Source organism: Papaver somniferum, chromosome 10, assembly GCF_003573695.1.
Source record: "Papaver somniferum cultivar HN1 chromosome 10, ASM357369v1, whole genome shotgun sequence".
Lineage (NCBI taxonomy): Eukaryota > Viridiplantae > Streptophyta > Magnoliopsida > Ranunculales > Papaveraceae > Papaver > Papaver somniferum.
In genome coordinates this window covers 93,705,558-93,729,168 of record NC_039367.1, presented here as the reverse complement: position 1 = coordinate 93,729,168, position 23,611 = coordinate 93,705,558, and the positions used below count along the sequence as shown (strand labels likewise).

The 23,611-nt window shown below is 37.4% G+C and overlaps 1 long non-coding RNA gene and 1 pseudogene across 1 annotated transcript; both read left to right on the top strand.

Annotated features, from left to right (window-relative positions):
• The first annotated feature begins 7 nt into the window (after positions 1-7).
• On the top strand, positions 8-20,073 carry LOC113318067 (annotated as a pseudogene).
• LOC113318070 lies at positions 8,482-9,456 on the top strand. Its single transcript, XR_003344263.1, has 2 exons — positions 8,482-9,006; positions 9,130-9,456. It is a non-coding gene; the product is annotated as an uncharacterized LOC113318070 (long non-coding RNA).
• Positions 20,074-23,611: the final 3,538 nt, after the last annotated feature.

Below are 23,611 nucleotides of genomic sequence, written 5' to 3'. Positions count from 1 at the left end.
ACTACACCTTAAAGACCGGCTATATTATTGCATTAGCATTCATAAGTGCCAAAATGGTTGAAGTGACTGCACAGAGGCAATGGATTTTCGGGGCTCGCCAACTAGGTGTGCGTCTGAAAGGAGCTCTGATATCCCAGATATATAAGAAGTCTCCATCTGTCGAGTCAGTCAAGGCAAAGCCACAATAGTGGAGGGATGATTAACCTGATGAGTGTAGATATAAAGAGAATCGCCGACTTCACATGGTACATGAACACAATCTGGATGCTGCCAATCCAAATTTCACTAGCCACCTATATCCTATATCTGAACTTAGGTCTTAGTCACTACAAAAAAACCAACCAAAGGCTACTTGACCAATGGTAGTGGCCTATTCAAATCTTTAGTTGCCTAACAATTTATGCAATTAATGTTAGTTGCCCAGGCGTAGTGCCGTAAGAGGGTGTTGTTTTATGTTTAAAGCAACAAGTTCGCACATGTTAGTTGGTCCCCATGTCTAAAGCTACTAGTTTGGCTAGTTGGCCAACAGATGTCACCTAATAGATAAAGTCACTAATTTGTGTAGTCGTCAGGTTATTAGCGAAAATATTAAGGCAACAACTATCTTTTAATTGTTTAATAGATTTTGCATTTAGAGATTCATCTAGTGGCCAACAACATAAAACAACTGGCTTTTGTAGTAGTCGTTTCATATGCCTAATGGTTTAAGACACTAATTCTTGTCTAGTTGTGGTTTAAGACACTAGTTCTTGTCTAGTTGTTCAATAGGTCACGGATAAATTATTTCATGCATTTGCAAAAATATATATGCAACTAAGTTTTAGTAGCCAATCTTTTAGGCTACAAGTATCTCTAATAATCTCTAGTAGCCAAATGGCTAAAAGCTACTACCATTGCAACAACAACAGTAGCCAACTCATACATGAAACCAACTTCGGAGTTCCTAAACTTAAAGAGCCACTAGTTCTCTAGATTTTAAATAGGTAATGCTACTAACATCTGAGATGGACCGGTGAGAGGGCTGATCTGGGCTTGACCGGTGCTACGGACCCAGACCTGGAAAAAAAGTCCATCCGTAAATAACTTCCCAAGTTTAATGCATTACCAAATATTAATAAATAAATATTAATTGAATTTCTATAATTAACAATAAATACTAAAAAAAGAGATATACCAAAAATAATTTTTTATTTAAAAGCATTCGTTGAAACAAAGAAGTTTCCAAACAAAAAAATCAAGAATATCGTAATCCCACCCGAGATATCAGGACCACAAGACCAAAAAAAAAGAGAAAGTTCTTCTAAAATATAAGCTAGATCTTTCTAAAAAGAGACTCTAAATAACAGAAATAATAAATGCATCTAAACCTCAACATATTCTTCTTCATCATCCTCTTCGAGTTCCCTGTCCGGATTCTCCTCGTCATCTTCTTCTTGACCATCTGCAAAGGCCTCTACATCCTCCTCTTCAGCTTCCATATCACTACCTTCAAAGGCATCTCGATGTTCATGAATTTGACTCCCGTGCACATCATCATCTTCCGCTTCATCTTCAGATGATAATTCCATAGCCGGCATGCCATTTTTAACAAGATATTCATTCAACCACCTCTTTGTCGCGTTCGGACCTGTTTCTTTCTTAAGCCTTTTGTTTTCCTGTTCCAAGGATGCCATTCTTACTTTCAATTCAGCCATTTCTTCTTCTTTTTTTCTGGTATAAACTGTAGTTAGTTGGATGAGCCTTGCGACGACGTTTACCCGAACATCCAGCATTACGAACTTTGTTAAATATCTCTTCTGGAGTGTCATTATTTTCTCCCCGATCTGCGGCTTCCTTCATGGCCTTCATTTTTTCCTGCACATTAATTCAAAACACAAATTAATCACAAAGTAGGCAACCAGAATCAAATGAGTTTGGGCAGGCAATAGCAGGTTGAAGGAAAAGAAGAAATACTGACTACAAAGTAGAATTCCAGAATAAAGAACCGTACTTAATGTGGCCACTATTCACAAAAAATCCCATGATAAAGAACCATACATATTCACAAAAATTCTACCAGGAGCAGTTTTCACTTAACCGATGATAAGAAACTCAAAACTCTGATATAAAAATGCTGCATATTTTTCTTCACTTAATCTTTTGGCAGAATGAGCACAATAGTGCATAGCATAATTTTGCAATTCTATCTGTGCAAATCATGATTGTGTAAATAATAATCTATAAATAGATACATATCAAACATGTTTCATCAATGAAGGATTATTTCTTACACTCATTTATTTGCATTTGGCGTTGATTTTCTTTTCAGGATCATGGGTTCGTCGGAAGAAAGTCACTGGATCACAAGGCTCTCCGGCTTGCAGCTTTGAAATGGAAAACATCATCATATAAAACAACATATCATATAATAAACACATCTGACTCGTAAACAATATCATTAAATAAAACAATTGAGGCATGCATAATATATACCAACTCGTATTCGATACTAGTGAAACTTTTGTTGCCATTACTGTGGTTGATACCGTTGAGTTGCTTCGCAGCCGCAGCAAGACGTCCTCTTTCAGAATTTTTCTATCGCATGAGGTAAAATGTAAGTTAATATGAAGTTAAGTGTAAGAATGCAGACATATATAAGATAGAATGTTAATAAAAGATCACCCACCCCAACTCTTCAAGTTCAATCTATATATATAACCTTATGGAAAATCTTCCATAACCAAAACCAAACTCTTGTATATGATGTAAGCTACTTTAAATCCACATATAATTTATATTCTAAACGAAAAATACAACAAGAAATAATAGCAAGGGTTTGCAAAAAATGAGTTCAGCTATATAAGAGTGCCCTTGGCAGTGCATTCTTGTTTTCAAACCAATAATGAAGTGCAATTTTAAGACAAAAAAGAAAAGATAACTTGTGTAGTGTTTTCCAGTTCCACATATCATACCTAATTGTCCACTCCCATGACTTAAAAAAAAACATCATATGTAAACAGTAAGCAAATAGATATACCTTGAACGCATCGGTGGTGAAATAATGACACATGTGAGCCCAATCACGTTTGTTGGGGAAATCTTCGGGAGGGTTTGCCAAAGCCTCCAGGTGGCCATCTGATCCAGCGAACCCATCACCCCCAGCTTTTATGTATGCTAGACGAAGTTTGTGCCTGTATGCCTTATAGGCATTCCTCATCACGTCTTTGATCACTTTGACAGCCACTTCATCATCAGGAACGAGAATAAAGTGGTCCTATATGGCCGAAAACAACTTATTAGAGATAGCAACTAAAAAAATTCTAAACTAAGAATAAAATAAGTAACATAAAATTATTTATACCCGGACATTCTGGATCACTCGGGCAATCTTCTGTTCAGGCATATCATCAAATTTATCATATGTTAGTGGGCAATTGTCCCTTTGCCTTACCCACGACCCAATAGAGTTTATAAGCTCATGTCTATAGTGACCACAAAATTTTTCTTTAAAAACGTACACGCTTACTTTCTCCTTCCCCCTCTTGGCAACCGCAAGATTAGTCGTTTTCTTTCTTGTGGTACGTTGTGTTCGACCTATTTAAGAAATCAAAGATAGCATACATGGAAATTATTAGCTAGCCAGAAAAAAACAACATTAAAAAACAAAATGCCTCTCACAGAAATATACCATCTTGCAGTGAATAGCCAACTTCTTCATTATTTGCTACAGGAGAATTAGACGCTGATCGCGATCGGTTGGGTTGCGAAAAATTATGGTTTTCAGCTGGAGAATCATGTAGATTGTTCCGCTGTTGTGATCGGCGAGATTTCTGCGAAGATGAACTTCGAAGAGCATTACGCTGTGATTGATGAGATGTTGAACTTTGAATAACTTTTTGTGTTGACCGATGAGATGGCTGAAGAGATGCTTGTGTTCGATTATTATGCAATTGATTTGAACGCTGTTGTATTTCATTCTCTGCGGGAGGTGGTACAGAACGACGACCTTGACTTCTCATAGGGCTATGTAGACCATTGTATTCCTTGTCCAGATTTCTGTGTACTCCTGTGCGGTGTCCTCTAGGGGATATCCTTGGAGTTAACAGAAAATCATTGTTCAGAGGTGATTCCATTGGATGCACCGCGCATGATATTCCACCAGCCCTACTTCTGTCAAGCACAGGTGACTCAATTGGTGAACGACTTGGCAGCACAGGACGTGTTCTTCCACCTCCCCTTTCTCCATCCACTGGTGACTCGATTGGTGCATGGCTTGGCAGCGCCCGATGTGTTCTTCCAACTCCATTTCCGTCGTGCACCATTGACTGAGCTGCTTGCAAGCGACTGCTAAAGTCATTCAATTGGTGTTCTTGTCCCTCCTTGTTTTTGTCTCCTGCAGTATGACATTTAAGTAAGGCATACATATTAATTGCTAAAATTACCTAACAATACACAACATCGGTTATTGGTTCTATAAGGCAGAATTCAAGAAACATTTCAAAAATTCCCAGCACTCTTTTGGGCATCAATCAGCAAACACTACACTGTGTACTATTACTTGTCATTGAAAATTATGCAGAAAATGGCATGTAAAATTCTAACTCAGTTTACTTGTTCAAAACTGAAAATGTTATTAAGAGAGGAGATTTAGATACAAAAAAAATGTTATTGGTTACCAATAAATTGAGATTGCTGCACATTTCTTGGATTTCCTCCCTGTCGTGTGTACATGGGATTCGCAATTGCAGTTGAGGAAGCTTTAGCTCTTCGCTTCTGTTCTTTTTGTTTTTTAGTAGTGGATTCTAGAAAACAACCATGCATATTAATCAACACACAACACAAACAGAAAGTTTATGCCTTCATTAAATCATAAGGTTTATTCCTAATTTACCGTATTTTCGACGCAAGGCGGAATCCCCAAAAAATAGGTCTCGAGCCATATCTGATGAAATAAAAACACCTAAAAATTATTGAGAATAACAAATCCACAGATATATACATTTAAGCACACAATTCAACAACCATTTAATCCGTATGATAAATCCTCAAAATGTTTACAAAATCAATTTAACCACTAGAATACATATTGAAATCCATTATACCAGTAATTTTTTTAATACCCAGCCATTCACAAAACTCAATTAATGAAAGGAACAAGTTATAACACTGAGGCGTAAAACTCAATTCATGACAGTATCAAAACAAGAAAAATTTAACCCAAAACATGAAGAAAAAGGACACGAAGATATTCCTTCCAAGATTAATATTCAAAAGAAACATACCAGTAAGAACACAACAACCCAAATTAGATAAGTTCCCTGTCGAAAAAAAATACAGAAAAAATCAATTAGGTTTTGATACAAAAAATCAAGCTTAGGGTTTGAAGAGAAAATTGAAAAGGAAATACACCTTCGTAAGATGGAGCTGAGATTGGATTGCACTCTTCATGATTTTAGGGATCTTTATATAGCCGAAAAGATTCACATCAAGAGGGAAAATCCCGCCCAAAAAATTTTCAGATTGAGTTTCATCCCGCTCAAAACAATTTAGGGGTAACTGAGAAAAAATTGAATTTTTTTTCTTCGATATCTTCTTTCCAAAAATCTAGAAAAGTTTCCCTTTTTCTCTAACGAATTCTCAAACTTTCCCTAATTTTCAGCCAAAATATTCCACGAAATTGTTTCCTTCCTTATCTCGGTTCTCTCTGCTCTGTAACGAAAATTTTTCCTTCCTTATCTCGGTTCATGTGATGGACACGCCCAAATCTTTGTTGTGCCTGTTACATATAGAGAAAGTTTGGTGGATAATACCACCGGCATTGACTCGTCAAAGTAGGGACCACCTACTCAAGATAAAGATAAATGAGTTTATTTTTTCTATAATATAGACAAACCGTGATTTTTTCATGGTGAAATCACCATGTGAAACACAAAAATGTGGTACCACATAAAATCTAAAGGCCACTTCCTATTGTCTCCAGGTGGATCCCAGGAGTTTCTCTCTTGCGGTGATTTCATGGTGTCTAGCACAGCCGATCTTTTTAATCCTTAAGGATTCTTTAGAATCCCATGAGTGACACGAGTCAAGGTCTTGAACCTTCTATGCATCGATTTAATTGAGGTCGAGGGCAATAAATATAAAACATTGTAATACAGTTCCACATTTCTCTCTTTATCTTTTTTTTGTATTATACTAATTTAGTATGTTCATTTTGACTATGATATGTTGGCTACCTGAGCCGGTGATTACACAACAATGCCTTATTTTTATTTTTATTAGTCCACTTGGATTTTTTTTTTTTTTAGGTTTTGATCAGCATAAAGAGAATTAGGCAGATAAAAAGTTCGGAGCAATTGCAAATTACGCTTTCACGTATTGCTCCCGTACAACGGTATAGTGAAATGTTTACAAATTTAAATAGAAAAAGAAATATGTAAAAAAAATCATGGACCCCAATCCCTTCCCTATCAGGCTACCACTTACATATTCATTGATCTGTCTCTAGCCTAGACCACAATGTTTGAAGCTTGAGTTTTTTATCCTGAATTAATTTTATTTTTAGTATCCGTATGATGCATAGACGTGATGTAAAGTAGTAACTCATACCCTTTCCTTTCAAAAATATAGACTTGTTTCATGTATAATTTGTACGTGAAATCGGCCTATATTCCTGGAACCGAGGGAGTATATATGTTGAGTCATAAACGTAACGTACTCGAGGTTGTTTATGATAAAGGTATCGCGCATGCGCCAGGATCTGATATATACAAAGAAAAACCTTTGTTATGTTTTAGGTTGTGGTGGCAAGATAAACGAAAATGTTATTACACTGTGAGATAAGAGGTTTTTGAAATTGCTTTTATTCGTCCAACCATTAATAGGGTTCATGATATCTATCATCCGCCATGAAGTTTGGTAAGTACATCCAATTCAATGTATTGTGGAAATAACAAAGTTTGAACATCGACCATTCATATTTTTTGATCAAGAACAATAACTCTCAATAAAATAAAATGCTGCTTCTTGGATCTGTTTGTAAATTGAGGATAATTAATCTGATTTTGGTACAAACGTTCAAAAATTAAAGTGACCGAGGTGATCTTGGTCCATGAGATACACCTTGTGCAACAAATAAATATTAATTAAATAACCAGATTATATGAGGATAGTTAATCCGATTTTGGTTCAAACGTACGAAAATTGAAGTCACCAAGGAACTTCAGAAGTCGTCTGTGAGATTTTAAATTTCGACCATGTTTTCCGATCGATACCAATATCAAATGTTGGACTACATTAGATGGTCATTTAGGTGATCTTGCAGGAGATACACCTTATACAAAAAATAAGTACGTAATAATTAAATAACCTGATTATATGAGGATAGTTAATCGATTTTGGTTCAAACGTAAGAAAATTGAAGTCACCGAGGAACTTCAAAAGTTGACAGTGAGATTTTAAGTTTGGACCATGTTTTCCGATCGATACCAATAATAAATGTTGGACTACATTGCAATAGATGATCATTTAGGTGATCTTGATCCAGGAGATACACCTTCTGCAGAATCCGATAATTAGTCCGGTTTTGGTACAAATGTTCAAAAGTTGAAGTCACCAAGGAACTTCAAAAGTCATCTGTGAGATTTTAATTTTCTACCATGTTTTCTGATCAATATACCAATATCGAAATCAAATGTTGACTACATTGCAATAGATGATCATTTAGGTGATCTTGGTCCATGAGATACACCTTGTGCAACAAATAAGTAATAATTAAATAACCTGATTATATGAGGATAATTAATCCGATTTTGGTGCAAACGTTCGAAAATTGAAGTCATCGTGAAACTTCAAAAGTCTTCTTTTAGAATTTAAGTTTCGACTGTGTTTTCCGATCAATGCCAATATCAAATGTCGGACTACATTGTAATAGATGATCATTTAGGTGGTCTTGGTCCAGGAGATACACCTTGTGCAACAAATAAATACGTAATAATTCAAAACTTGATTATACGAGGATAGTTAAACCGACAAATAAGTATCATGATGTGCATCATGCAGACCAAAATCACCATAAATGATTATCAATTGCCTTTTTTAATACAACTTTTTTTTTTATTATTGTTCATCAAAAACCATAATCCAAACTTAAAATCACACACAATTTTTTTGAAGTTCTTGGTGGTCTCAATTCAAACATTTGTACCAAAAATAACAATAAGATCAAGTATTTATAGTTACACAATATCGGCTCCAACCAGTAACCCGATATCTATGGCCTTGTAAACTTTTTTGTTATTGGGACTTATCAAATGCACTAATAAGAATAATGCACGTACTAAGAAAGATATGAACGTGTCCATCCATCTCATAAAATTGAAAATGTGCTTCAAAAAAAATTAAAAATGTTAAATTTTTTGTTAATGGTTTAGCCCATCACACGAGTGACATATTCCTCATGTTCTTTCTTTGCCTTCCCAAACAAAGTTACAACAGAGAGAGAATTCGGAGATAACGGGAATAAATTTCGTGAGATATTCTGGATGTAAATTAGGGAAAGTTCGTTAGCGGAAAAGGGGAATTAGTTAGATTCTTAATTAGGAGAAATTTTCTGAAAGAAGATATCGAAGAACAATTCTCCAAAGTTTTTTTCCAGCTAACCCTAAATACTTTTGAGCGGGATGAAAATAAAATTGAAAATCTTTTGGGCAAGATTGCTCCCGCTTTGTGTGAATTTGTTCGCCTAAATAAAGATCCCCAACACATGAAGAGTTGCATCCAATTTCATCTACATCTTAGTAAGGTATATTTTTTTTCAATCTTCTTAGGTTAAAGAGAGAACCTAAGGTGTCACTATGGATTTCCAAGAATTTGCATCTAATTCTTTTGGAAACGACATTGATGTATATTTTCAACCTATTATGGAAGAATTGAAAGAATTATGGGGCGTTGGTGGTAAGACTTACGATCCTGCACTAGTTATGCTCTCTAGGAGGAGCACCAAGAGGCAGTTGGAACTGCCAAGAAAGAGTATGTATTATTACTTATATTTTGATTTTTTTTTGTGTATGGAATATTTCAGTATAATTTTACTTAAATTGCAGACTTTGAATTCTAATATTAGTTATGCTTATATGCATCTGCGGAAGAAAGATCATCCCGAAGGCTGCTTGATGGATCGAATAATGGAAGAGGACTTGCTCCACTTTACTTCGAGATACTTGAATTATGCAGAGACACAACCTGCTAAAACAATGGAAGAGAGTTGTATGACTGCACTCGATTAGGCCAAAAATTCTATCTCGTTTTGTTAAAAGTTCCAAACTATTCATGATTCAAGTGGTCTCAAGTAATTCATAAGAAACAATGTCGCCTTAAAATACCTTTCAATTCTTGTTTCTTGTAAGTTGATTGATTGTACGGATACTAAAATTTCTGGCAGTCATTAATAATAATAAATACATAAGATCACTTGTTAAATTATTTTACTCAATCATTCTTAATCCTTCTTGTTAAGGTGATTTTGGATTGAAATGAATGGTTAGAATAGCATTTTTGGTATGTGCAGCTATATTATAGTGGCCCATTCATGTTTGTTAGTCATTGTTTATCTCTTGGCAGTGAAGTAGGTTTAGAATTGTACTACTGGAACTGGGAATTTAATCCTGCAGTGGTTCCTGGTATTGGTTATGTAGTCCATGTTCTCCCAATGCAAACTGCTGCAGTTTACATGTATTTGGTATGCAGTCGCTGTGATTTCATTCTTAGAGCGGCTTTGATGTATATTAATCTGTGTTGATCGGCAGCGTAGTGCTTTCACAGGCATAACTTGTTTTTATTTTGCAGTCTCATGCCCCGTCTCAGTTCTTGTCTGTTGAGATTGGTTTTCTTTTTTTTTTATGATATACCTTGTATTGGTTTTCTTGTCTGCACTAGTTTTCGTTAGCTGATTCCCTGTAGAGGTGCCAACATTACTGGACCCAATGATCTCGCCTTATATTTTACCAAACACGTACAAGATACTAACCTTATTTTTAGGATCTCATCGTTTACCAAATGGAAATATTTGATACGATCCAAAATTCTCCCGGCTTGTTTACCCTCTATTATTTTTTCCTTCGATCTTCATTCGCCCCAACTCATTATTTTGCCGAGTATTGAGACTTGAGAACAAACACCAAAAAGCAGAGGAGGAAATTGAGCAGGTACGTTTGTGCAAACTCTATTATTTTTGGTACTTGAGTTTCAATGTTAAGAGTTACTGCAAACTTAGTCTTGATGATGAAATTTTAGCAAGAACTGCGAATCCATTTTTCTGATATCTTTTTTGATAAGGATGAAACGAATAGTAATAGGATATATGGTAGAATATCTATTCTTGTTGTAGTTATTGTTAGACTATTCTGCCGTCTATATCGATGACGAAAACGAAACATCTGTATGGGAGTTTTCTCAAGTTTGCGTAGATTGCTCTGCGAATCCATTTTTCTGATATCTTTTTTGATAAGGATGAAAATAATAGTAATAGGATATATGGTAGAATATCTATGCTTGTTGTAGTTAGTGTTACTATTCTGCCGTCTATATCGATGACGAAAATGAAACATCTGTGTGGGAGTTTTCTCAAGTTTGCGTAGCTTGCTCCTATAATATATTTATGAACTTTCTCATTGGCGATGGCAATGCTAATCTCACTTTACTGTTTTCCAGGGATCCCTCCTAAAGTGCATTTGTAATCTGCTGCCCAAATTAGATTTAAAGAGATTACCCTGGCGTTCAGTATGAATTTCGAAGAAGATGAAACTATCGACAAGAGTTGGTTGGAACTGCCAAGAAACCATCCTGACTATGAAGCGGGTGTCAAGAATTTCATGAAATTTGCGTGTCGCGACTTAGAACTAGGGGAGGAAATATGGTGTCCGTGTAGAAAGTGCAATAACAAAAACTTACTCAAACCAAGTAAGGTGGAGGCACATATAATGTGGAAAGGGTTTCTGCAAGGATATGTCCATTGGATATACCATGGGGAGGGTGAGGAGGAGGACTATATGTCTACTGGTACTGTGATTGGGGATGAAGACGACCGAATGAAGGAACTAATAAATGAGATGGTGCCTGATTATGATGAAGATGCTCCAAACGACGAAGCTTCAAATTTTTACCAGGTCCTGGAAGATGCAAAGGTTCCACTATATCCTGGTTGTGAAAAGTACTCACGGTTGTCCTTTACTATACACTTGCTTCACATCAAGTGCCAAGGTGGTCTGAGCATCAAGTGGTTTAACGTGCTACTGAATCTCTTGATCAAGGCATTTCCAGATGCCAAACTTCCAAGGAACTTTTACGAAGCTAGGAAAACAATCAGTAACTTGGGTCATAGCTACACTAAGATCGATGCTTGTCCTAACGATTGCATGTTATATTGGAAAGATGACGCGGATAGAAATGATTGCCGGGTATGTGGTGTTTCTAGATGGAAAACCGTTTCATCTAATACTAATAACGGGTCAGAAAATAGAAGGACACCGAAAGGGAAGAAGATTCCTGAAAAACAACTAAGGTACTTCAACTTGAAGCCCAGACTTCAAAAGTTATTTATGTCTCCACAGCCTGCTACTGATATGCGATATCATGCTGAAGAACGTATCAATGATGGACTTTTGAGACATCCTGCTGATGCGAAGACATGGAAAACCTTTGATAAGAAGCATCCAACGTTTGCAGCTGACCCTAGGAATGTGAGACTTGCATTAGCAAGTGATGGCATGAATCCTTACGGAAATATGATGAATCCGCATAGTACATGGCCAGTGGTTCTAATCATCTACAACTTACCACCATGGGAGGTTATGCAAGAGCAAAACTTCATTTTGTCTATGATAATTTCGGGACCCAAGTCACCGGGAAATGATATCGATGTTTATTTACAACCCCTTATAGAAGAATTGAAGGAATTATGGTACGTTGGCGTTACCACTTACGATGCTTCGAATAAAGAGTATTTTCAGTTGCGCGCAGCATTGCTTGGCACTATTAATGACTTTCCTGAACTAGCTATGCTCTCCGGGTGGAGCACCAAGGGATCCTTAGCATGTCCGTGTTGTGGGTCCGACCCATGTTCAACTCGACTGCGGTATGGAGGTAAGTTTTGTTACATGCAACATCGCCGGTTCTTGCCTGCTGATCACAAGTGGCGACAACAGACAACACCCTTCAACGGGGAAAAAGAGCTTAGAGAAAAACCACATCTAATGAATGGGGATGAGATAAATCATCAGTTGGCACATTTTGAGCAAGTAGAATTTGGTAAGAATGCCAAACAGAACGGTCTGACACCAACAGTACCGGTCGATTTTGACCACAATTGGAAAAAAAAGTGTATTTTTCGGGAAGAGTTGCCATATGTGAGCACAATTTTGTGTTTCCATAATCTTGACGTGATGCACATTGAGAAAAATATCTTGGAAATTTTGTTGGGAACAGTAATGAAAGTAGAAGGGAAGACAAAAGACAATATCAAGGCCCGTTTTGATCTCAAGGATATGGGAATAAGACCGGAGTTACATCCGAAAAAAAAAGCATGCAAATTTGTTATGCCACCAGCTAGGTATGTGATGTCCACGAAGGAGATGGATACTTTTTGTAGGACTTTGAAGGATATCAAGGTTCCCGATGGATATTCATCAAATATTTCTCGTTGTGTTAATGTTAAAGATCGAAAGATTATGGGTCTGAAAAGTCATGACTGCCATGTGCTAATGGAATGCTTACTGCCGATCACGTTACGAGGATTACTTCTTGAGGATGTGTATGACGCAGTGAGTGAGCTTTGTATGTTTTTTAAAGCATTGTGTACACAAGTTCTCAACATAGCGGATCTAGACAAACTAGAAGACAACATTGCAATTACTTTGTGCAAGTTAGAAAAAATATTCCCCCCGGGATTTTTTGTCGTGATGATGCATTTGCCAATTCATCTACCACAACAAGCAAAGGATGCTGGTCCAGTTCAATATCGTTGGATGTACCCTATTGAGAGGTATGGTTTAACCACTTTCTGTATATTCTGAATTCTAAATATTAATGTTAATGATAGTTTTCTTACATCAGTTCAAGAAAACAAATATACGATTCTTAGATACTCACACACATTTTTTCTGTACTTTTTCCAGTGTATATGTGTACAATTTTACTTAAATTACGCCCAGTGAATTCTAATAAGAATTACATTTTAGGTATCTGCGCAAGTTAAAGTCTTATGTGCGAAATAAAGCATGTCCAGAAGGCTCTATGGCTGAAGCATACTTAATAGAAGAGAGCCTCACTATGCTTACGCGATACTTGAACAGTACTGATACAAAATTCAATCGGGTATCAAGGAATGAGGATTATGAACAACCACCCTCACGTGAGAAATTAGTCGTTTTTAGACAATCTGGTCGTCCCATTGGGGCTGAAACTTAGGGAACGCTTAAGGACTCAGAAATGCAACAAATCCAACTTTATGCTCTGCAGAATACTGCAGAAGTGGAGCCATACGAGAAGTATATACGTTTTGTTTTGCTTTTAAGGCCAATAATCTTTAAATTGTGTCAATTTAGTAGTTAACTATATGAAGCATTCCACTTACAGTGAACATAGAGAAGAATTAAAAAGGCGTGGCATAAGAGATGTTGACGTTGAAAGAAGACACAACGAAGAATTTCCTTTTTGGTTTGCCAGCAAAGTAAGTGCGTTTATATATACTCAAACACAATACATGTTTTTAGGATTTCATAACCTGAACTAATATATGAATATATGTACATGAATAGATATATCAACTGCACAAAAATGGTATGGTGAGTGATGAACTTTATTCGTTGAGTCAAGGTCCTAATAAAGAGTGTTCGTCTTTCAACGGATACATCATCAACGGGTTCAGATTCCATACAAAAGCGTGGGAGATGCGACGGAAGACACAGAATAGTGGAGTATGTATAAAGGGAGGGGAAGGTGAAGATGATGATATGAATGATTATTATGGAGTGGTATCTGAAATTATCGAGGCACGCTATTTAAACCAATTACGAATTCTTTTTTTCAAATGCAATTGGCGTCCGGTTGCAAATCAAGGTGGCTCCAAAAGAGATAACTACGGATTTACTTGTGTTAATCTCAACAGAACCTGTTATGCGAATGAACCATTTGCGTTAGCATACCAAGCACAACAGGTTTTCTATATGAAGGACATAAAGAATCGACAATTGGAAGTGGTTATAAAAACACGACCTCGCTGCTCTTATAACATTCCAAAAAAAAATTCAGTGGAACTTATTGCACCAGAAAACTCGAGTTCTGATGAAGCATATCAAGAATGGTATTCAAGTTATTCAATCAACGATCTTAAACGAGTGCCCCAACAAGATCACAATGAAAATTTGGTTTGGGATAGGACTGATATTCTACCAGAAACCATCAGCCATGAAGAAGTAATAGCTGCCATCCAAAGACAAGAGGAGGAGGAGGAGGAAGCTGATAGTGACGCAGTTTACACCACTGACGAAGACGATGACTTTGAACTTGGAGATATGGGATTCTGATAGCCTACAGTTTGGGAAGGTGAGGTTTATGCACGTTGTATTTCAATATAGTTTTGCTTATAAGTTGCAGACTTCGAATTCCAATATCAGTTATGCTTTCAGGTATCTGCGGAAAAAACGACATCATGAAGGCTGCTTGATGGATCGAATAATGGAAGAGGACTTGCTCCACCTGACTTCGAGATACTTGAAGATAGTTGTATGACTGCACTCGATTAGGCCTAGAGTTCTATTTCTTGTGTTAAAATATAATGTTGCCTTCAATTGTGGTCGATTATGTCAAAATACCCTTCAATACTTATTTCTTGTAAGCTGATTGATTGTACGGGTACAAAATCTCCGGCAGTCATTAATAATAATAAATACATTAGACTACTCTCGCAAGTTATTTAACTTAATCATTCTTAATCCTTCTTTTAAAGGTGATTTTGGATTGAAATGTATGGTCATAATAGATTAATATCATTCTTAGCGACAAAGCTTCACTACACCAACAACTTAGTCATTCCCTTATTAAATTAATATCTCTTCTTTAAGTTAAGCTACTAAGAATCCTAAGTTGTTTCTTGGAAGTAGCTCAATGAATATGTCCACTGTAGTTGGCATGGTTAGTTCCCAAAGTTCTATTCAACTAGGCTTTCTGGTAGTTGTGTTATTTTAGTGGCTGAATAGAGGGTTAGGTAACTAATATCCCGCCGTTGTTTTTTTCCAAGTGGTTGAATGTCTCAAACTACTAGCGCATTTGTTTAGTTGGCGCATACTTATTTCTAAAGGGTTTTAGAAACTATAGTTGCTTACCGTTTAGTGACTCAAATCAATACACCACCGCAGTTTCCTTTCCTAGTGTCTTAAACTGTGAAGCAACTAAATTTTTTCTGCTGTTGGAAAATTTTAGTAGCCTTTGGTCAGTTTTTTTGTAGTGAGTGCATATGCAGGATTAGCCGCAACATTAATGGTGATGGTAGGCACCATACCTCTTCAAAGAATGCAGAAACGGCTGCAGTCAAAGGTCATGGAAGCGAAGGACGAAAGAATGAATGCTACATCAGAAATTCTTCGAAACATGAAAATTCTTAAACTTCAGGCCTGGGATATGAAGTACGTCCTAAAGCTTGAAAACTTGAGAAAAATCGAGTACAGCTGGTTATGGAAGTCTTTACGGTTATCAGCACTCTGGGGTTTTATCTTCTTGATATCCCCCACATTTATCTCTGTAGTGACGTTTGGATCATGCATTTTACTGGGGATTCCACTAACAGCTGGGAAAGTCTTATCTGCATTGGCAACTTTCAGAATGTTACAAGATTCAATGTTCACTTTACCAGATTCACTCTCTTGTATTGCACAAGCTAAAGTTTCAGTAGATAGGATTGAATCATACCTCCCAGAAGATGAATTACAAGATGATGCAGTCATTTTTGATCCAAAAGAGACATCAGAGGTAGAAATCGAGATTGAAAATGGGAAATTCAGTTGGGATGCAAAATCACATTTCCCAACCCTCGATGGAATACAAATAAAAATTAAGAGAGGGATGAAAGTTGCAATTTGTGGGACTGTTGGGTCCGGGAAGTCAAGTTTACTCTCTTGCATACTTGGAGAAATCCCGATGATTCTAGGAAAAGTGAAAGTTAGTGGGACAAAAGCATATGTTCCTCAGTCCCCATGGATATTAACTGGAAATGTAAGAGACAACATTATCTTTGGGAATCCATATGATCAAGTCAAATATGAGAGAACAATAAGAGCATGTGCACTGTCGAAGGATTTAGAGCTCTTCCAGGCTGGAAACCTAACAGAGATAGGAGAAAGAGGAATAAATATGAGTGGGGGGGCAGAAACAAAGGATACAACTTGCACGAGCTGCTTACCAAGATGCCGACATATATATTCTAGATGACCCATTCAGTGCCGTTGATGCTCATACAGGAAGTCAACTTTTTGAGGTCAGATTTTCTTCCTATCCAGAATAATGATCTAAACATGCATAGCATTTGTCGACTAGGCAGTATCATAGTTTCGGATCATTATGCGTTTCATAGTATGTATAAATTTGTTGCAGGAATGTCTGATGGGAATCCTGAAAGAGAAGACTATACTTTATGTAACCAACCAATTAGAGTTTCTTCCGGCGGCTGACCTAATTCTGGTAAGAAAACTGCAAATTAACTTCCTGTTCCATTTCCAGATTCTCTTAAAATGAAATGGCCTTGTGGTCCTAGAATCGTGAAGTGCAACATAACAACCTATTTTCATCTTCAACAGATGATGCAAGAAGGAAAAATCATTCAAGCTGGAAGGTTCGAAGAACTTCTTGCACAGAATATAGGATTTGAATTGTTGGTTGGTGCACTAGCGAAGCCCTAGAATCAATCCTCAATGTCAAAAACTCAAGAAGAACACTAAAAAAGGTGCATGCTTCAGTTGAAAATGATATTCATGCCACAACAAAAAAACAGCTTCAAAATGGTAAAAAGGAGAATATCCCACAAGAGATGATAGAGAAAGGAGGAAGATTGACTCAAAAAGAAGAGAGAGAAAAAGGAAGCATTGGCAAAGAAGTTTATTGGTCATACCTGACAATGGTGTGGGGTGGGGCATTGGTTCCATTGATTATCTTAGCTCAATTCAGTTTTGATGCGTTACAGATAGGGAGTAACTATTGGATAGCATGGGCTTCACCTGTTACAACGAATTCCAAGCCAGTTGTCAAGATGAACGTCATGTTCCTTGTTTACTTACTAATTGCAGTAGGAAGTGCAATTTGTATATTGTCCCGCCAGTTGCTAGTGGCAATAGCCGGCATCTTGACATCACAGAAACTCTTCATGACCATGCTTCATAGTGTGTTTAGGGCGCCGATGTCTTTCTTCGATTCAACCCCAACTGGAAGGATTTTAAATCGGGTAAGTTAACTCAGAAGCTTCTCCATATGTGGCATAAATGTAAAAAATATATGAATAGCAGAAGTATTATGTTGAAATCAACTGATCTGCCTGAAACAGTTACCACGCATATAAAGACATAGGATTCCTCCCGAGACTAATACACATCTTTTCTTCTGCCATAAGTTTTATCTACATGATATGCACACGAAGGTCAGAGTACTGATAGCATGGCCTCTTGTCATCTAACAAACAGGTGTCTACAGACCAAAGTGTGCTGGACTTAGAACTAGCAAAGAGGGTTGGCTTTTGTGCTTTCTCGATTATTCAACTTCTGGGGACTGTGGCAGTCATGTCCCAGGTAGCATGGCAAGTATTTTGCCATCTTCATCCCAGTGACAGGGATATGCATATGGTACCAAGTAAGATTTACTTACAAGTTAGTATGTTAATTTCATCGGACGAAACCCCACTTCCTTTTCTAGTTTCAAAAATTGAGTGCATAGAAATATTTCTCTGAATGGTATCTCTTCCTGAAAAAATGGCTCATTCAACCGATTTAACAACGGAAAAAGTACACAGATGAAGTTAGGATTTATATAAGTTAGATAAACTAGATTGTAAATCTCAGTATTGCATCCTTACTACAGAAATACTACACACCAACTGCCAGAGAACTGGCACGCTTATCTGGGATTCAACAAGCTCCAATCCTCCATCACTTTGCAGAATCACTTGCAGGAGTTGCAACAATCAGGGCATACAACCAAGAGAACTGCTTCATGGAAATGAACCTCAAACTCATTGATAACGAATCAAGGCCATGGTTCCACAACGTAGCAGCCATGGAATGGCTCTCCTTTAGACTGAACATATTGTCCAATTTGGTGTTTGCATTCTCATTAGTGATACTTGTGAGCCTCCCTGAAGGGCTTCTCAACCCAAGTGTAATTATCATATGTAGTGTTCTCATAACAGTTTCTGAATTATTGACATGACACTGGTATTTATTGTTCTCGTAATATGGTAACAGTAATTTTGTTTATAACAGAACACTCTGTTGGACAATCTAGTAAGCTACTTTCTATTTAACTACTTATTAGCTATATATATATATTTAAGAAAGAAAAGAGACTATGAAAAGAGCTGATTCAAAAATGAGGTACTTTACAGGCATTGCAGGGGTAGCAGTGACATATGGACTGAATCTGAATATACTTCAAGCAAATGTTATATGGAACTTATGCAACGCAGAGAATAAAATGATCTCAGTAGAAAGGATTTTACAGTATTCAAAACTTACTAGTGAAGCCCCTTTGGTGATTGAAGACTGTAGACCTCCAAGCAACTGGCCTGAGTTTGGAAAAATTTGCTTCAAAAACCTGGAGGTGAATTCACTCAAATAATTATTCAATCATGCTTGAAAAACAATGGTTTTATTTAATAGGAGATGAGAGTAAAGATAATCTAATGCTTGTACTAGGAAATTTGTTTTATCTCTCTTTAACAGGTTCGTTATGCGGAACATCTTCCATCTATCCTCAAAAACATAAACTGCACAATTCCGGGTAGAAAGAAAGTTGGTGTTGTAGGAAGGACAGGAAGCGGTAAATAGACTCTCATACAGGCTCTCTTCCGGACAGTAGAACCTAGAGATGGATGCATTTTAATCGATGACATTAATATTTGCAACATTGGTCTGCATGACTTGAGATCCAGGCTGAGCATCATACCTCAAGACCCAACAATGTTTGAGGGAACAGTCAGACGAAACCTGGACCCATTAGAACAATTCTCCGACAAAGAAATATGGGAGGTTAGTTTTTAATCATATCAAATACAAATCAATCGTCAAGGATAATACTTATCTATTATGAAAGCTACTGATGAATAGCTCAAATTCTTCCAGGCTCTGCATAAATGTCAACTAGGTGATCTAGTACGTGCTAAGGAAGAGAAGCTGGATTCACCAGGTCAGACTAATAACTATTATCTAAGAACTAAGATTTCTTTCTAAAGTTTGGTTACTAACCAAACAGGGTTTACAGTGGTTGATAACGGAGAAAACTGGAGCGTGGGTCAGAGGCAGTTATTCTGTCTTGGAAGGGCATTATTGAAGAAAAGTAGCATTCTTATTCTAGATGAAGCAACCGCGTCTATTGATTCAGCTACAGATGGAATTTTACAAAAGATCATCAGCCAGGAGTTTGAAAACCGTACTGTTGTCACTATAGCTCACAGAACACACACAATCATAGACAGTGATCTTGTTCTCGTCCTTAGTGAAGGTAAAGCAACAATAATAAGTACATTGTAAGCTTATACCAGTTTAATGACTAAAAATGAAATTACATTCTGTGGAGCAGGAAGGATAGCCGAATATGACACGCCAGCTAAGTTACTGGAACGCGAGGATTCATTCTTCTCAAATCTTATAAAGGAGTACTCAGTGAGATCCAAAGGTTCCTCAACAGCTTAGAGGATATATAAGTTGTGGACAGGCCTAACTTTTCAAATAAAATTCCCCTAAGTGAAACGAATTAATAACTTCCCTGTAATGCGAAGAATGCTGCTCATAATTCTAGTCATGTTACTGAAGAAGACCATAATTATCAATTAAAATGCTTCAATCTGTTCCATAGAGAGAACTTACATCCAAAAGCTAACAAAATATTCTCGTCTCAATCAAGCAAGCAATAACAATAACAATACCACTACCACTAGTAACTGTAAAAGATCGGATTCAGTTCATGAGCATAATTTGTATTTCTCAGATTTTCAGCAAGATTCTAAGAGGGATTTTAACACACATTTAGGGCATCGAAATATCCAACCAAAATTTAAGACAAAAACTTCAATAAATAATTACTAATCATTCGCAGATTGTATTGTAATCAATTTACACACTCTAATCAGAAACTTGAACTCAAAGAGTGTCGGGAAAGTTTTGTACCTCTAATAAAGGAAATTCATGCGAAACAGGAGATTTCCAAAATGAGTAATTGTATTTGGTTCGGGATTGGAAGAGAATTTATTTCATAACCTTGGTCAAACAATGATGGAGCTCAGTGAAGGAGAATCTGAGTCAACATTTCAGTTAATTGAAAGTAACAGTGAAACTGAAATCCTTGCTAAATTATTTTCCAATGGCAAGTATAAGGCTGTAGAGTTTGTCAGATTATTCAGAAAGTGTAGGTAATACTTATATGGGAGGATTATGTTACGTAAAACAAACCCCTAAATAGTAGTTTCTTTCTATGACTTTCACATATCACTCTTTTCAACTGGATTCCGAGCCACTCTCAACTGATTCTGTACCCTTTTCACTACCAGTCTTCACAACAGCAGCCGCAACAACTTCACCTGAATCGTCCTCAGATTTATCGAAACTTGTTTAGAAGAGTGATCATGCAATAGTTAAAGTAAGATGTGTTGGAAATGATTTTGGAGTTAATGGGCTAAATGGGTATTGAAAATGATTTGAGAATGGGCTCACAGACACTCAACTGTGGTTTAAGAGAAATGAAATTTTATTGCTCTCAAAACTTTGTTTGGTGGTACAAGACCTTACTTCTTACACACACTCCCTTTAATTCTCACCTTACCACTAACTTTGTTTTTCACTCAATTACACCTTCACTTGGTTGCACTACCTCCGTATTTATAGCCAACCTAAGAATTCTCTAGAACTCCCTAGAGAAATATCTATCCCAACTAACTACAACATGTGCTAGATATTTCTAGATAGTTTAGAACCTTTTGTACATTCATGAATATTCTAGTAAGCTTGGGCCCTTATAGCCATGAAGCCTCTAGATGGGCTAGAGTATTGTGGACTAATCTACAATAGACTAGTTGGGCCTAGATAATTCTAGACACTTCTAAAATCAAGTTTATAATTTTAACAGCCGCCCTTAAACTTGATTTGAAGTAACTCCAAGAATTTCTCGCAATTTGACGAAGACCTCGTGCTTTAGAGGTTTCGTGAATATGTCCGCAACTTGGTCTTGAGACTTTGTATATTTCAGTTGTACCTTATTCTCCGATATGCACTCTCGGATAAAATGGTACCGTGTGTCGATGTGCTTGCTGCGGTCGTGGAACACTGGATTCTTTGCTAAAGCTATTGCTGACTTGTTGTCCACAAATACTGTAGTCGGTTCTTCCTGCTCCATTTTAAGTTCATTCATTAAACTCCTTAGCCATATCGCGTGACAAACAAACGATGCTGCTGCGACGTACTCAGCTTCGCAAGTGGAGAGCGTGACGATCGGTTGCTTCTTCGAACTCCAAGTGAAGCCTGTATCTCCGAGGAAAAATACAAAACCAGTAGTACTTTTCCTTTCATATAAATCTCCGGCCCAATCACTGTCGCTGTATCCAACGAGTTTGTACTTGTATGACGACGAGTAAAATAAACCGAAATCAAGCGTACCTTTTAAGTAGCGCAGAATTCTCTTGGCAGTCTTCATATGGGTAACCGTAGGTGCTTCCATGTAGCGACTGATTAGTCCTACTCCGTAGAGAATATCTGGCCTTGTACAAGTTAAGTATCTCAAGCTTCCAACAAGGCTCTTGTAAAGAGTCGGATTGACCTTCTCTCCTTCATCGATCTTTGATAGCTTGATTCCGCATTCCACGGGAGTAATTGCCGGATTACACTCCTCCATTTTAAATCTCTTAAGGATTTCCTTCGCATATCCTTCTTGAGATATAAATATTCCATTTTCTTGTTGTTTTACTTCAAGCCCGAGATAGTATGACATAAGACCAATGTCCGTCATCTCAAATTCTCTCGTCATCGTTTTCTTGAACTCCTCGAACATTGTAGGATTATTGCCGGTAAAGATCAAATCATCCACATATAGGCAGACGAGCAACATATTTCCCTTTTCATCCACCTTCACATAGAGAGCATGTTCATGCGGGCATTTCTTAAAATTATTTTCTTGGAAGTACTTGTCGATTCTGCTATACCATGCTCTCGGCGCTTGTTTTAGGCCGTATAAAGCCTTTTTCAACTTCAGGACTTTATTTTCTTGTCCTTTTACTTTGTACCCCGGCGGCTGCTCGACGTATACCGTCTCTTCAAGATGCCCATTTAGAAAGGCAGACTTGACGTCCATTTGATGGACTTTCCATCTATTCTGGGCAGCTAGAGAGATAATTAATCTTATAGTTTCAAGACGAGCAACAGGAGCAAATACCTCATCATAGTCGATGCCCTCTCTTTGGTTATATCCTTTTACTACCAATCTTGCCTTGTATCTTTCAACCTACCCTTTTGCATTTTTCTTGGCTTTGTACACCCACTTTACTCCAATTGCTCTTTGTCCTTTCGGAAGTGTTACAAGCTCCCAGGTGCTATTCTTCTCAATAGCCTTAATTTCTTCATTCATCGCCTTTCTCCATTTTTCACTTTCCACGGCTTCGTCAAAAGTTATTGGTTCACTATCTGCAAAGAGACAAAAAAGAGATATATTGTCTCCGTAGATATCATTTAAACTCCTCGTCCGTAAGGGCCTCTCGCTTGAGCTTTCATCTGCTGATGATGGATCATTTTGGTGCAACGCTGAAGGAGACGGAGGTGGTGTATTAGCTGGAGATTCTGGTACCGGTGGTTGTTGTTCTTCTTCTTCTACGATAGGGAGAAAATTGTAATCCTTTTCTTGAACACCGAAGTCCCAGATGCCTTCTTCATCGAACTCCACATCTCTGCTTGTGATGACCTTTCTATTGATTGGATCGTACAACTTGTATCCCTTGGACCGAGAGTCATAACCGATAAATATGTACTTGGCACTCCTGTCATCCAGCTTCGTTCTCAGCTGGTTCGGCACATGAGCATATGCGATACTTCCGAATACTCGTAAGTGTGAGACGCCGGGTTTCACTCCGCTCCATGCTTCTAAAGGAGTCATGTTCCACACGCTTTTTGTGGGACATCGGTTTATCAGGTAAACCGCACAGTCAACTGCTTCTGCCCAAAACTCCCTGGGCACTCTCTTTGTCTTCAACATACTCCGAGCCATATTGAGAATTGTCCTGTTTCTCCTTTCGGCAACTCCATTTTGTTGAGGTGTATATGGAACCGTAAGAGGCCGACGGATTCCATTGTCTTCAAGTAAGACTCGAACTCCTTCGAGGTAAATTCACCTCCTCTATCTG